This window comes from Martes martes (genome assembly GCF_963455335.1).
Source record: "Martes martes genome assembly, chromosome: 12".
NCBI lineage: Eukaryota > Metazoa > Chordata > Mammalia > Carnivora > Mustelidae > Martes > Martes martes.
In genome coordinates, this window is record NC_137900.1 from 83,363,184 (window position 1) to 83,377,115 (window position 13,932).

The following is a 13,932-nucleotide window of genomic DNA, read 5'->3' on the forward strand; positions in this document are numbered from 1 at the left end:
CTCAAACCGGTTCCCACAGAATACCACATTCTGTTAATGAGTGCTTGACTCATTAAGAGGTAAGGGGATTCCATAGTGCCAGCGGGTCAGGGAAACATCCAGTGAACCAAAGCAAGTAAGTTTCTTCAATGCTTGAGTCCTGGGAGCCTTGAATATGCTAATTTATGCATCTGGGTGTCCAAGAGGGTATATAGAATGCTCTCCTTCCCCCCCCATCCCCTGCACAGACTCTTCTGGGGCCTGCTTGCTCATCTCCACGCGTGGGGAGATGTCCATGCCACTGCCCGGCAGTGCCAACTCTTGGAAACCCTGTCCTCTGTTGAGCTGCCCTTGTCAGCGTGTGTGTGGCACTCCATCATTACCATTTGGCCCTCATACTGGCTAGGGAGGTGGCAGGGATTATCCCATTTTACCGATTTTACAGATGAGGAAGCTGAGACTCGAGGGTAATTATCTCACCCCAAGGCACGTAGATGGGTGGTGGAGTTGGCATTTAAACCCATGTCTGCTAGCTGGACCTTCAGTTTTTTCCCCTTGGCCACAAAGAAACCATTTGTTCCTAAATGAAGGTCAGTATGTTGGCTGGCATTGGTCCTTGGGCCACTGGGGACCTGTTCCTCCCACAGCCCCCATTCCAGCTTGGTTCCGAGTTTCTAGGAGTGGGAAGTAGGAGGTTCTCCAAAACCCTATTTAACAGTATCCCAGCTGCAGGGCCTGCGTTTGGAGCCACATGCAGAGATGGGCATAAAACTACTAGGTGTCCCACTCATCAAGCCATTCCAGACTCTCTTTTCTTCTGCGCTCTCCTTTTATAGGGTGGGGACATTAGAAGTACCCCAGGAGCTAGGTAGCCACTTGTCTCAGGCTGGTGGTGGTGGTCAGGGGGTGGCGGAGGCCAGGCAAGTCCCGCTGCCATCTCTTGTTCTAGGTGTTTCTGAGAGCTGCTGCTCGGCCCTGGTGGGTGGCGAGGGGCAGCCTGGGGTGAACACGTTGGCAGCACCTAGGCTTAGAGGCTGCACTGAAGCTCAGGTATGAGTCCAGGACCTAGGCCAACTGTTTTATGTCTCAGGAGTCTCCTTGGGTCGCACGGTGAAAGGAACTGTATTGCCCCCAAGTGGCAAGGTCATCCTGTTCCCTTAGAGAGCAAGACACCACAAAAGTACCCTCGTGAACTGAAGTTTGCTCTGCTGACACACGGACTGAGGTGTGGACCTGGCTTCCTAACCTCCTGTGTGATCTGGGCCAAGTGCCCTAAGCTCTGAACCTAGATCTCCTCACCTTTAAAATGAGTGTGATAATGGTTCCTGTCTTCCAATGTTCTCAGGTTATATGGGATCATCTTTTTCACATGATCATTTTACCATCTCTCACGTTTGCACTCGCTGTGCTTTTTTTTTTTTAGATTTCTTTATTAGTATTTTGACAGAGAGAGAGGGAGTGCGTGCGCTAGCATGGGCGGGAGGAGGGGCAGAAGGAGTGGGGTGAGAGAGAGAGAAAGCAGACTCCCTGCTGAGCGCAGAGCCTGATGCGGGGCTCCCTCAACCTCGAGATCACAACCTGAGCCAAAATCAAGAGTCAGACGCTTAACTGACTGAGCCATGCAGGGGCCCCAGCACATGCCATGCTTTTGAGCTTCCGCGTGAAACCCCAGCGCCCTGCCAGCAGATGCAGCCTCGCCTTCCCAGGGCCCACCACATCATGCAGCAGGAGACAGCCCAAGACAGGCAGGAAGAGATGTTTGTGTGGACATTTCTCCCACTTAGAAAATCAATATTCTGTGGTCTGCCTAATTGTTCTGTTGCTGCTAAATGAGTCATTATGGAAGGAGACTAGCAAATGCATTGTGAGATTAATGGGAGAAAATAGTTGGCAAATGACTTTGGTTTGCTTCCGAAACTCTGAGAAGGTGTTACTATGAAAAATCTGGAGAGCCATGTGAGGCTGAATCTCCGGAAGCAGCTGGTAGCATTGTGAGGCTGCAGAGGTAGTGGATGGTCTGAGAGCGTCCTTTCAGGGCAGGGCTCTGATTTGAGTATCACAGGGGTTGGAATCAGGAGTTACTTGGGGATCAGATCTGGAGTCTGTGGTGGGACAGGGAGCTCCGATGGCCTGGCCCCAAGGCGAGGGGATACTCTTCAGTTACCCTACATTCTGGGCGGTGCTCCGGGAATGCGGTGGTGAGCACAGCCAGCCCCAGCCCCTCCCCGGGCGGAGGGGACAGACTGTAGTGAAACTCACCCACAGGTAAAGGTGTCTTTATGGTTGAGGCCTGTGTCCTGAGGGCTGGGAGAGGCAGGAGAGCCTAGAACTAGTGGGTCTGATCTGGCGGGGATGGTGGGAACAGCCTCCCCAAGGAAGGGAGGAGTGAGCTGAGCTCTTAGGGAAGAGGCTTCTGGGCAGAGGGAAGAACTTGTGCAGACCCAGTGGTCCGGGAGCAAGGAGCTAAAAGGGCTTGTGTGGCCTTAACCCTCACAGCAATCCTAAGAAGTGGATACTTCCTCACTTTGCAAGTGGAGGAAACTAAGGCTGAAGATGCTCAAGAGACTTGCCAGAGATCATGCGGCCTTTCACGGCAGAGGCAGATTTGAACCCAGGCCTCCATGACTAATTGTGTGCCTGGCCTGGATGCTGCTCTAGGCGCCTTCTGCCCTTGCAGGAGTCTCCACGGCCAGCGCCAGGCCCGCACTCCTGTAGGGCAGGGGGCCTAAGACTTTCCTGAGCTCCCAAGATTCCAGATTCTGGGGAGAGGGATCCCCATTAGTCCCAAAGCCAGGCCTCTGCCTTTGGGGGGCTTTGCTTCCTCCTGGTGGCAACATGACTTAGGTAATTTTCTGTTGATCAAAATGCCAAGTCAACTAATGACTCCTTTTTGAAAAAAGTTCTCTAACACACTTCTCTCCCCATGAAGTGGGTTGATTTATTCCCTGCCATTAATCCCTGCTGGCCTGTCATCAGGGGGAGCCTATGAGCTTCCTGTAGCAGTGGGATGGAGGTGTGGTCAGTTCAAGGTGCTTGGGGTCCTATGAACTCCCCAGGGTTTTAGGAAGTGGCAGCTGCAAATGGGGAGTAACCAAGTATTCACTTGGAGCACTGGGATGGGGCCATCAGAGGTCATCTCACCTTTTCTTGGTCCCTAGTGACAACAGAGCATCATGGTACCAAAGAGTGTGGTAAAAAGTTTCCAGAGCCTTACCTGGGGGGGTCGGAGCCATAAGACTAGAGTTGGCCCCAGATTCTGAATTCTTGACGAGCCCTGGTGTGATTCTGACACCCACTGAAGCATGGAGATCCCTAGCTAGTAGCTGTGGATTCTCCCCTCTCTGGAAGGGTCCCAGGCCTCTGAAGGCTGTCAGTGGTGGAGGTGCCGGGTTATCAGGCTTCAGAGTGACCTTGGGGCCGCATGTACCACCGCCTGCTCCAGCTGGGGGAGCCAGGCCTCACTGCCCCGAGGGACACTAGCAGTACGAAGCACCATGGGGACCTGAGCCCTGGAGGAGACAGGAACTCGGCCTATGGTGCTTCGCTACTGCTATTGGCTGAAAGCCCACTTTCAGCCCAAACTCAGATTGGATTGACTCCTCCCTACCCCTCTCCCAGTATAAACCACAGCCCCCCTGGCAGAGGCCGAGTGTTTATTTGGTCTGGTAGCAGAGCCCCAGCTGAGGGCTCTTTGTCCTGCTCGGATTCCACTTCCTAAAGAATTCTGCTGAGTTCTTGAGATAAACAGCAGGGCCTCTCCTGTGGGGTTCGGGACAGGTCTGTGGCTGGCCCTGAGGGTACAGAGGGGATCTAGTCCCATCCCAGCACCCCGTTTTGCTGCCAGAGGGAGTTATCAGTGGTCCCCCAGAGTTGGTGCCCTGAGGTCTGCGTTCTGTTCTTGTTCCTTCTTCTCAGGGAGCCAGTCCCTCTCTTAGAAAACTAAGCAAGCCAGACCTACTCATGGTGGTATTTTTGGGTCCCCGCAACAGCTCTGACTCTGAAGACCCAATCTGGAGTCTCCTCCTAGTCAGTCTTTGTTCTCCCGTGGTGGCAGACTCAGGCTAACCTGAGCCCAGGCAGATAGGAAGCAGAAGTAGCCGGATCAAGCCTTGTCCCACACGCTTTTTCTTCCACTTGGGCCATGGATGGATTCTGGAGTCTTGCCTCCCTCAAATTCTGCCCCAGCTCAGGCACTCTCTTCTCTTGCTTGTTTTCATGGTGCTCTGTTGTTTGCAGCGAGACAGTGGACTGTCCCCTATCCCCCCTGGGGAACCCAGGCAGCTCAGCAGCAAGCCTGATGTTTTGTCACCACCCATTTCTGATTGGTCATCCCTGCTTCTCTCTCTCCTAAGTCAAGGTGGCTGCGTAGCTGTCATGGGGTTCCTTCCATAAGTGTCTGTGGCTTATAACCGTTAGTGGTGGTGGGACTCCATCTCGTTTGTGTCCAGCTACTACCGGGAAGAGTGTTTCAGGGCAGGCAAGTTTCATAGAGCACCTGCCCTGTGCACGCACATTTTAGCAAACTCTCAGAAAGACAGCCCCATGGCGTCCGGTAAGCCTGGCCGCCCCCAGCTTTGTCCTTCTGCCCTGGAGAAGCACCTTGCACCACAGAGTCACTCCCAGGTGATGCTGCAGGGTCCTCATGGCCCAGCGCTTTTGAGTGCCAGCACCATGGCAAGGACCTCCTTATCGGCTTGAGGCCAGGGTTCTCCGCTGAGTGGTGGGATTCAGGATCTAAAGAATTCTTGGACCGCAGGCGGCCATATGCGAAGGGTTGGCTTGCTAAGCTCACCTGAATTTTGGGGCAGGTACAGCCAGGATGGCGATGCCCGATGCTCTTTTTTTGTCCAGTCACATTTGAAGCCACTCATTACACTACTGGAAACACATTTCTAAACGAGAGGAAACACGGCATCCTCTCTGGTTTCAGTTGTACAGAAAACTAGTTAACAGGCTTCCTGTGGCCACCCCTAGCACGCTGGGGTCCTGATGAGGGGTCTGCAAACCTGCCTTAGGGTGGATTCACTTAAGTTTCACACATGTATTTATCCCACCGTCAGCCATTTACCTTAATGTGTTTCAGTACGGACCACATTCTACTTCGCAGTACGTGGGCATTCGTAATTGAACATCACCTTGCCCTTCCAGGCATGGTCGCCCCTCCCTGCCCGAGCTTTTCCGGCTTCTGTGTCAGATCCTGCTGGATGGCAGCTCTCTACTGACCCCAGAGGGAGGCCGGGGCGGGTGGGGGGTGGGCACTGAAGTCAGGGTCCTGCTTTCCTTGCACTGGTCCCCTCTCAGCTTCCCCTCCTCCCCTGCCTTTCCTGGTCCTGCGTCCACCCCGGTCCCGTGTGGGCCACCTGCTGCTGCCGGACCAGGCCCTGGGTGGGGGTGGGGGAGGGGGACCACCGCTGGTCATGCTGGGCGTCCTACAAGATAAACTTGGGTTGTTGGAAATGCTGGCTCAGGACCCTCAAGCCCCCAGCCGGGGTCCCTGTTTGGGTTGTGTTGTGACAAGGGACTTGTTTCCACCATGTGATGTCTGCCCATTCTCTGTCTTGATGGCCTTTCATGCTGGTAGCTCCCCTGCAGGGGGCCCCTGACATTTTGTGTTCCGGTTTCAGGAGGCCAGGCACTCGATGGGGAGCCCCCAGCTGGCCAAACTAGTGGCCTAGAAGAGCCCTTCGGGTTCTAAATCACTCTGCCTGCGAAGGCAGAATCTCCGGGCTGCCCTGGCAACAGCTCCGCGCCAGCCTGTCGCGTGGCCGCTGACAGCTCTGGCTGCTGAGTGGCTGCGCTCGCCCACGGCCCCCCTGCTCCTCACACCCCTGCACTCATTAGCAGCCGCACGCTCCCGCGTCCTCTAGGCCGATGGCGCAGGGCAGGTGCTGGGCTGGGGTCCTTGGACTCTCCCGAGCATGGGGTGGGAGGGGTGGGGGGAGGGCGTCACCCTTGAGAAATTTCATCGGCAACAGTGGCCTTGGTTGGGTGCCACTCAAGACCCGGCTGCAGGAAAACAAAGCCCGACTTCCAGGTCTTAACAAGTCTCTTGGGAGTCCCCAGACTGTCATCCCCGCTGCACCCCCGCTCCCCTGAGGCTCTCTGCCCGGGTCGTCCCTGTTTATTCATGTTACTCAGACAAATTCCCTCTGCAGGTGGACAACTGGGTTCAAATCTCAGCTCCCCTCATCAACTTTGACTTCAGGGAACTCGCCTCACTCTGTAAAATGGGGATGAGGGCACTTCCTGTCTCACGGGGAGGTCAAGGGAGTAAAGGGGATCTGTGGGCAGGTGCCGGGCAGAGCACCTTGAGACATGCGCAGCAACGCTGAGATGCCCGAGCCCTGCCAAGCGGCAGGTGTCCCTGTCTCAGGCCACTCCCCTCTCTGGAGTGCCTCCTTCCCTGCCCCTGTTCTTCCTGCGTGGACACGGTCCATCGGTCTAGTCCTGGCCGCTGCTGCTGCTTGGAGCCTGCCCGCAGCCGCTTGCTCCGGTCTCGGGCAGACTTCACTTTGCTCCGCGCTTCCCCGCCTGCTTTCTGTGCCTTGTGATTATTGCATCTGCTCTGCAAGTGGGGTCTTCTGAGGGTACTGGCTTGGGCCTCTTGAGCTGTCCTTGTCCTGCCCTTCTCGGCAGAGCAAGGTAGAGTCTAGCTCCTTCACAGTCCCCCAGAACCTCGGGGTGAACTTGGAGGTCCTCGCCTCCTCCAGTGGAGCGCGTGACCAAACTCATTCATAAGGCTTTAGAATGAGAAGTAGTCCGAGATCCTGTCACAGGTGGGGAAGCTGAGGCCACAAGTGGGGCAGGAACATCTTCAGGCACACAGGAACTGGAGGCTCTGCGCGCTTCTCTCCTTGGGGGCTGGTCAGAGCTGGGCCTTCCTGGGAGGAATCGGGGAGGACTTCACAGAAGTGACAGGAGCTGAGGTTTGAGAGAGGAGCAGCTCATCAGAGGGATGGGGGAGAAGGGTGGTTAGGCAGAGGGACCCCTCGAGCAAATGCTCAGAGGTCAGAATCTTCCTGTCCTCTTGGGATGTGAGGCCGCCGTGGGAAGTGAGAAAGGGCTTGGAGCTTAGGGAGTGGGAGGTGAGGAGATGCGGGTGCAGAGAGGTGAGCAGCCCCCCCACCCCCGACCGTGTGTTGGATTGAGTTAGGGGAGGATGGGCATCCTTGCCCTGTGCCGGGTGCCTTTTCTCCTAGATGTTCACTGTGAACTGAGAGGTGGGGAAACCAGGTACCCAGAGGTTTGGTGACTTGACCTGGGCTTCCTGGGCTAGTAAGGGGCACAGCCAGAGTGGGAACCTGGGCCTCATGAGTCTCCAGGTTCTGCTGAGCACTGCCTGCTGGGGCTGGTGCAGTGCCTCCTCTCTAGGGCCGGGGCCCAAACTCTTATTTTAGCTGCCCCCCAGCCAGGTGTGGGAACCATGAGGAGAGTGTACCTGAAAAGGGTGGCCCTGGTTCTGGGCCACAGAGATGCGGTGTCACTGTGAGTCACCCAGCACATGTGTGCGGGTGCACACGACACAGTGGGCACCTTCCGAGGATGGGGTCGCTGCTCAGCGGGCCTGGCTGCTCTTTCTTTGAGCTAGGCCTGTTGGGAAATGAGACCAGTGCCGGGCGGCCTCTGGCTGGGCAGCCCCAACTCTGGCCTGTGCCACCCGGAAGCTGAGAGATAGGGCTCTTAGAAGACCTGGGTCCCTCACCACTTCCTTGGGGAGCCACGCCCCCCCATAGGTCTCACAACTATTCTGATCTTATTTCCTGGCAGTTCTCAGGGCATGACAGTTGTCTGTGGGCCTCACTGAGGGACAGGCCTCCATTCTGGGCCTCTGGTACCTTGCCCGCAGCCCAGCCTAGCACAGGAGCCTGGTAAATGCTTGTACTGTGAATGATACATTGAGCACCTACTGTGTGCCAGGAACTCCACCGGGCACTGGGGTAACGGACTCCAGCGTGGCACTTTGTGACCCCCAGAGCTCCTCTGGCTCATTTTAGGTCAGTTGTCTTGGATCAGGTATTCGTCTCCCCATTTTCCAAATGAGGAAACCAAAGCACAGAGAAGAGGCAAGTAGCCTGGGGTCACATCGTGAGCCGGTGAGGGCCAGAGCCAGGCTAAGCCCATCCTCCAAGTGGATGCCCACCCCCTGGGCTATGAGTGCGTCTTGGGGGGTGTCAGCTGTTTCTCTGCCACTGGCTTCACTGAACTCTGGAACCGGGGACCAGAGATGGTGCTCCCGGGCCAGCAGGGAAGCCAGGCCCACAGAGACTCTGGAGCCCAGGAGCAGGGCCCCTGGGGGCACAGCCAGCACCTGACTCCTTCTCATTGCTCTGCCCCAGCAGGAGCAGGGGCCCCCTCTGCCACTGCTGAGGAACTGGCTGTCTGGGACAGTGACTGTGTTTGGGGTAAGTCAGAGGCAGGAGAACAAAGAGAACCCTTCCTGCCAATGTGACTCTGACCTTGGAAACCCAGAAAAAGGGAAGAGTTGGCTGCAGGCTTCAAAGGGGGGCAGGCCTCCTGCGGGTGGACATTGAGGAAGCCTTGGCTTTTGTCAGTTCTTGCTGCCGAATTTCTCCTTTTCAGGTTAACAGAAGTCCTGGGGATCAGTGTCTGTGGGCTGGCCTGGAATCCTGCCACTTCTCCAGAAGGCGGGGCCATGCCAGGATCGCTGCTCTGCTTTGCCTAGGCTCTAGAAGACACAACTTACAGACGTGGGACTCTGGACCCAGCTCCCAAGGCTTACCCCAGGGCCCCTTTGCATGTGTGCCTAGCTGTGGGAGGGGGTCCCCAGGAGTGCTTGGGGTCTTGCAGGGAAGTGGATAGAGATCAGGAAATCCTGGGTACGGTGAGGCATTGCATCTTTGCTCATTATTCCACAGACGATAGGCAAGTCCCTATCGTGTGCCAGGTGCTGACTTTGTCCCTGGAGAGATTCGTGGTGGGACCTGCCCCTGTCTTGTCAGCTGTGAAAGGAGCCCCTGACTGAGGCAGTCCACGGATGGGGGGGCACTATGTAACTTGGAGAGTGGGTGCCCTGCTAAGGGGGGGGGCAGCCTCTACACTATATCACCAGGTCTTTGGATGTATAGGAGAAGCCAGAAATCTAGAGCGTTTTGGGTGACATTTTAAAATTTCACATCTTTAAATGTTGGCAATTGATTCAAAACTTAAAAATGTCAAATGCTATGTGGGCTTAACAAAACATGAATGTTGACCAAATACAGCCCATACTCTTTAGTTTAGAGACCTTTATCTAAGTGTCGGATGGAACCCAGGTGGGCAGTGGGGGGAGTAGGCAAGGCCTCCTGGAGGAAGAGCCACATGGGCAGAGGTGTGGCTGGGCGAATCTGCACCCGTGTTTTCAGGACAGTCTGGGGACCCCAGCAAAGCGGCCTGGAGTGGCAGACTGGGTCGGGTGTCATGCGGACTGTGGAAGCCGTGCTGCCTGGAGAGGGACCAATCCTACCTGGTGTGAAATGCTGCCCCAGTGGAGTGGAGAACTGGCAGGCTGACCCCGGCTCCCCTGAGCCAGCAACGGCTCTGCCCTGTCCCTCTAGCTGGGGGTTTCTGCCCACCATCGGCACAGTGAATGAGAATCTTTGGTCAGGGAAGAGCTCAGGGAGGAAAGGCCCGAGGTATTTAAGAGAAGGCCCTGGGACACCTGGTATCCAGATCTTTAGCGGAGGTATAATTACACAGCTCTGGGCAGACCGTCCATCTGTCTGGGTGTCCGTGTGTGCATAGGACCTCCCCCTGCCCTTTGCATTTGCTCTCCTGCTGGCCCTGTAGCTCCTTCAGGCACCGGAAGTCCTAAACCCTCAGAGGGGGCTCACTTCTCCCCACCCCTGCAGGGGTCCTGCATTCTTCAAAGGGTTTGGACTGCTCTGGCCAGAGCCTGTCTGGTTGTCTTCCTGCTCAGGCCTGCAGGCATAACTTTCCTTTGTTTCTCCACCCTGTCTGCCACGCCCTCCACAAGCCATATTTTTGTTTCCTTCTAAGTGATCACCTGCTGCAAGGATCCTTCAGATTGTCCTGGCAATATGTCTAGCAAACTGGCATTGAGCACCGGCTGTGTGCAGGACCTTGGGCCAGAGAAACAGAGGTGATCGAAGCCCAGGGACCTGATACGGCCACGAACGGATGGGGCAGACAGACTCAACCCACGGACCGTGGCGGGGTCAGCTCCAGGGTCTGGGTGAAGGGCAGTGAGGCAGGGAAGAGGTGAGGTGACTCTGTGATCCCCAGATGCCTGTGTCTGAGGCCAGGGACTCCTGGCTGCTTTCCCAGCCTTGCCTCCTCCCACTCGCGCTCTGTCCTCAGCCTGTGGGGCGGCAGCAGACGGCCTGGGTGAGGCGCAGGCAAAAGAAACAAAACGTAAGGAGGCTCCTGGCCTTTTGGGCAGAGCAGGTGCCATTTTTTGCCAGATTCCTTGCTGGATACCCTCTCGTTCACATCCTTCACTTTACTTTTAAGTCTTTTTAGTGTAAAGGTAATTAAAAGTACAAGCACAGAGTACCAAATTCCAGCCATACAGGGGAGTTTCAAGCAAAAAGTGACATTTTTCCTTCCACACCACTGTCACCATAGAGCCTCCCCATCCCACAAAAACCACTGCTGACTGTTGGCCGGGGCTTTTTCTGCAGACTTTTTGTGGCAAATAAAAAAAACAGTGTCTGTGTCTATGTGCTGAAGACATGTCCGCTAGCATAATCCTTCCTCCTTGGCCTGTAGAGAGGGGAGGAGGGGAAAGCTGGCTGTTCTGGCCCAGAATGAAGACCCACCACCCTCCACCCCTGTCCCTCACCTCGTTCAGCCCTCTAGCCACACAGCTCTGGGGGTGGCGCGGCTCCCAGGTGGGGCCGTGGTGTGGACTCCAAACTCAGGCTTCTAGAGGGGGGAAGAGACAGGCCTCATGGCCATCACAGGGCTTCTCGTGCAGACAGGACTCCTCAGGGGACCCTTGGGACTGAGTCATTTCTGGTTTTGCCCACCTGTGCCCAGCCCCGGGGACGGGAACAGGAGCCAGCTGTGGTCCCTATATGCCCTGGAGGAGCTCCCAGCCTCGGGTAGGAGAGATGTGTGCAGCCTTAGCCTAGCTGGGGACTGTCACTTGGCCTCTCCCTCTGGGCCCAGGTGGGCCACCAGGCACAGACCCTGGAGCCTGGCCCTAAGGGACTATTTGGGGCTGGGGGCAGCTGAGCCCAGGGAGGACTGTTTGCCTGGGCTCAGGGAAGCTTCTGGAGGCATTGGAATAACCTAGGATTCAAAAGGGATTTTCTCAACTCTGGCCCATCATCTGATGGGGCTCGAAGTACCTCCAGCTCAACAAGGGAGAAACTGGATAGAAAGGAACTGGAAAGATCTGTGAGGTGCAAATGCTGGTGCTGTTGTTTTGTGTGGGGTCCCCTGTTTCCTGCCCCCTGTGTGGATTGGGGGCCCTGTGTGGATTGAGGCACAGAGCTGGTTGAGGACTGGGCCTTGGGTGGGGGAAGACCCGTCTGCTTAGGCTGGAGAGCCTGGTCTGGGCCAAGTGTTGGCCCTTGTCGCTGCTCTGGGGATATTGAACGGCACTGGGTACTTGGTCACCTGTTAAGATGGGGTACAGGGGTTTGTCTGATGGCCTTTGGCTTTGGCACCCATGTCCGGGTGATGGGGGTATTGATGGTGATGAGGATAGGGACAAGAAGAGTGAAGGAAGGCTTACTTTGTGCCAGGACCCTGCGGCCCACCCCCAGGCTGGTCTCTACCTCCAGCTTTGCTCCCCTTTAGTGCTCCCCCACCCCCGTATGGCCCACCCCTTCCCACTGGACTCCAGGCTCTCTCCTGCCTGCCTTGTCGAATTTACTTTACTGACCCATCCCTGTCCCCTGCACCTCAAGTACCCTCGCCCACGGTCTCTGCCTCTGTTGTTCCCTTATCCTTGATCACTCTGCCTAGGTGTTTGTGACCTGCTCCCTCACTTCATCCAGCCATGCGTGAAGCAGCCTCCTCTCCCTCTAGCCTGGACCCTACCCTGTGTTTCTTTCTCGCACTTGAGTTCACCTGAGATTATCACTGTGTACTTCTCCCACACTAGACTATAAGCCTCAGGGGAGCAGCTAGTGGCTGTCTTGTTCCCTGATGTGTCTCCAGCCTCTAGAACAGGGCCTGCCACAAGGTCGGTGAATGAACAAATCAATGGATTTCATTTACTCTTACCTCATGGGGTAGGCACATTGCTGTGCGCTTTTACAGACGAGGAAGGCGAGCTCAGAGAGTGGGACTGACAAGCTCATGGTCACGTTTGCAACATGACAAAACTAAGATTTGATGAGCCAGATGTCTGTAGCCCAGAGTCTTGTCTTAGCCAGTAGAAGCTACCACCTCCCCAGAACCTAGGCCGGCCTGCTCTCCAGGAGAGGATGAGAACGCGAGGGGCTGAGACCTGTGGGTATTGTACCCTGAGAAGACAGGAGGAAGTGAGGAAAACTGGTGGGAGGAGGCCAGAGAGGGCCAGGGGGCAGGTCGGACGCTTCACTGAGGCTCAGGACAGAGTGTCTCTGCAACGTAGTCCCTGAAGAGAGCCAGCCCCGGGGCACCACGGCTCCCAGAGGCCCCTTGTGCTGGCTCTGGTTCCTGGCACGATTTCTTTCCCAGAGGAGCTCAGGCCTGGCCCAGCTTCCCAGGGCAGAGAAACACATGGAGAGAGAGAGAGAGAGAGAGAGAGAGAGACTCCAGCCTTGCTGTTTGCGTTGTTGTCACGTCTTCTCAATCAGCCTATTTCTGGGAGCAATGACTTCATCTCCTGTGATTCTTGACACAGCCATTGTCAGGCATCCATGGAAAGACTGGGCCTGGCACCGTCCACGTTCTCCTGATGAGCCAAGTTAGGAGAGCCAGTTGGCAGGCCCTAACCTGACCTGGGTCGGGGGCTTACGGTCAGGTCTGCCTCCAGGAGACTCCCCGTCCAGTGATCACCCTCAGATCTGGCCTCGGTGACCCTAGGGAGCCCGGTGCAGCAAACGCCAGCCAGCCGGGCGGCCGGCGCACAGCCTGTGTTGGGGGCCGGGGCAGCCACACCCAGCGTCCACCCTCAAGGGCTCCAAGGGCTCCTTGGAGTAGGCTGACCCTGCCTGCCGTAGAGGGGCTGCGTGGGACAGGGAAGGGAGTGGGGACCCCACTTGGGCTCAGGGAAGGCACCACAGAGTTGTCTGGGCCACAGGGGAAAGGTGAAGCCTGGTGGAAGATCTCCCCGTGGAGGGTAAGGGAAGGGCTGGCTAATGAGCCTGGCGTCTGGGTGTCGTGGGCCACTGTGGCAGCGTGTTGGGCTGGGCAGTGGCGGGGAATAGAGTGGAAGATGATGAGAAAGCAGGGTTTGGACTTGACCCTGTAGCTGGCTGGATTTTCAGAGGGGATGGGGCCTGGTCAGGGCTGTGGTTTTAGAAGCAGCTCCCCGGCTGTGTGTGAGGATGGGTGTGGGAGGCTGTCTTCGAGGAGGGGGTGGACACCGGCAGTGGACTCCCCTTCATCCTCCAGGGTAGGGGAGTCTCCTCCCCTGTCCCTCCCCAACACTGCCTGCAACGCCAGTTCCCACCCCTGGACTGCTTGTGGGCTAGGAACCGGAGATGGTGGGAAGTCCCAACTTTAGAGTGATCCCCCCAAAAATCTTTCAGCTGGACTTGGTGCAGATCTGGAAGGCCCCAGAATCCCAGAAGGCACATCTTTAGCCCAGGTTTATTTACATTTTCTCCTGGAGGCAGGAGGAGGACCTGAAGGACACCGGGCAGGATGTGGTGCCAGAACACTCATGCCCCCCAGCTCCCCGTTTGGGGGTTCCCTGGGCCACACCTCGGAGCAGAGCCAATGGTGCAGGCCCCTGCTGGGGGTCAGACTGCCAGGTGTCCAGTCTCATCTGGCCCACTTACCCGCTCTGTGGCCTTGAGCAGGTTGCTTGCCCTGTCTGAGCTTCAGTGTCCG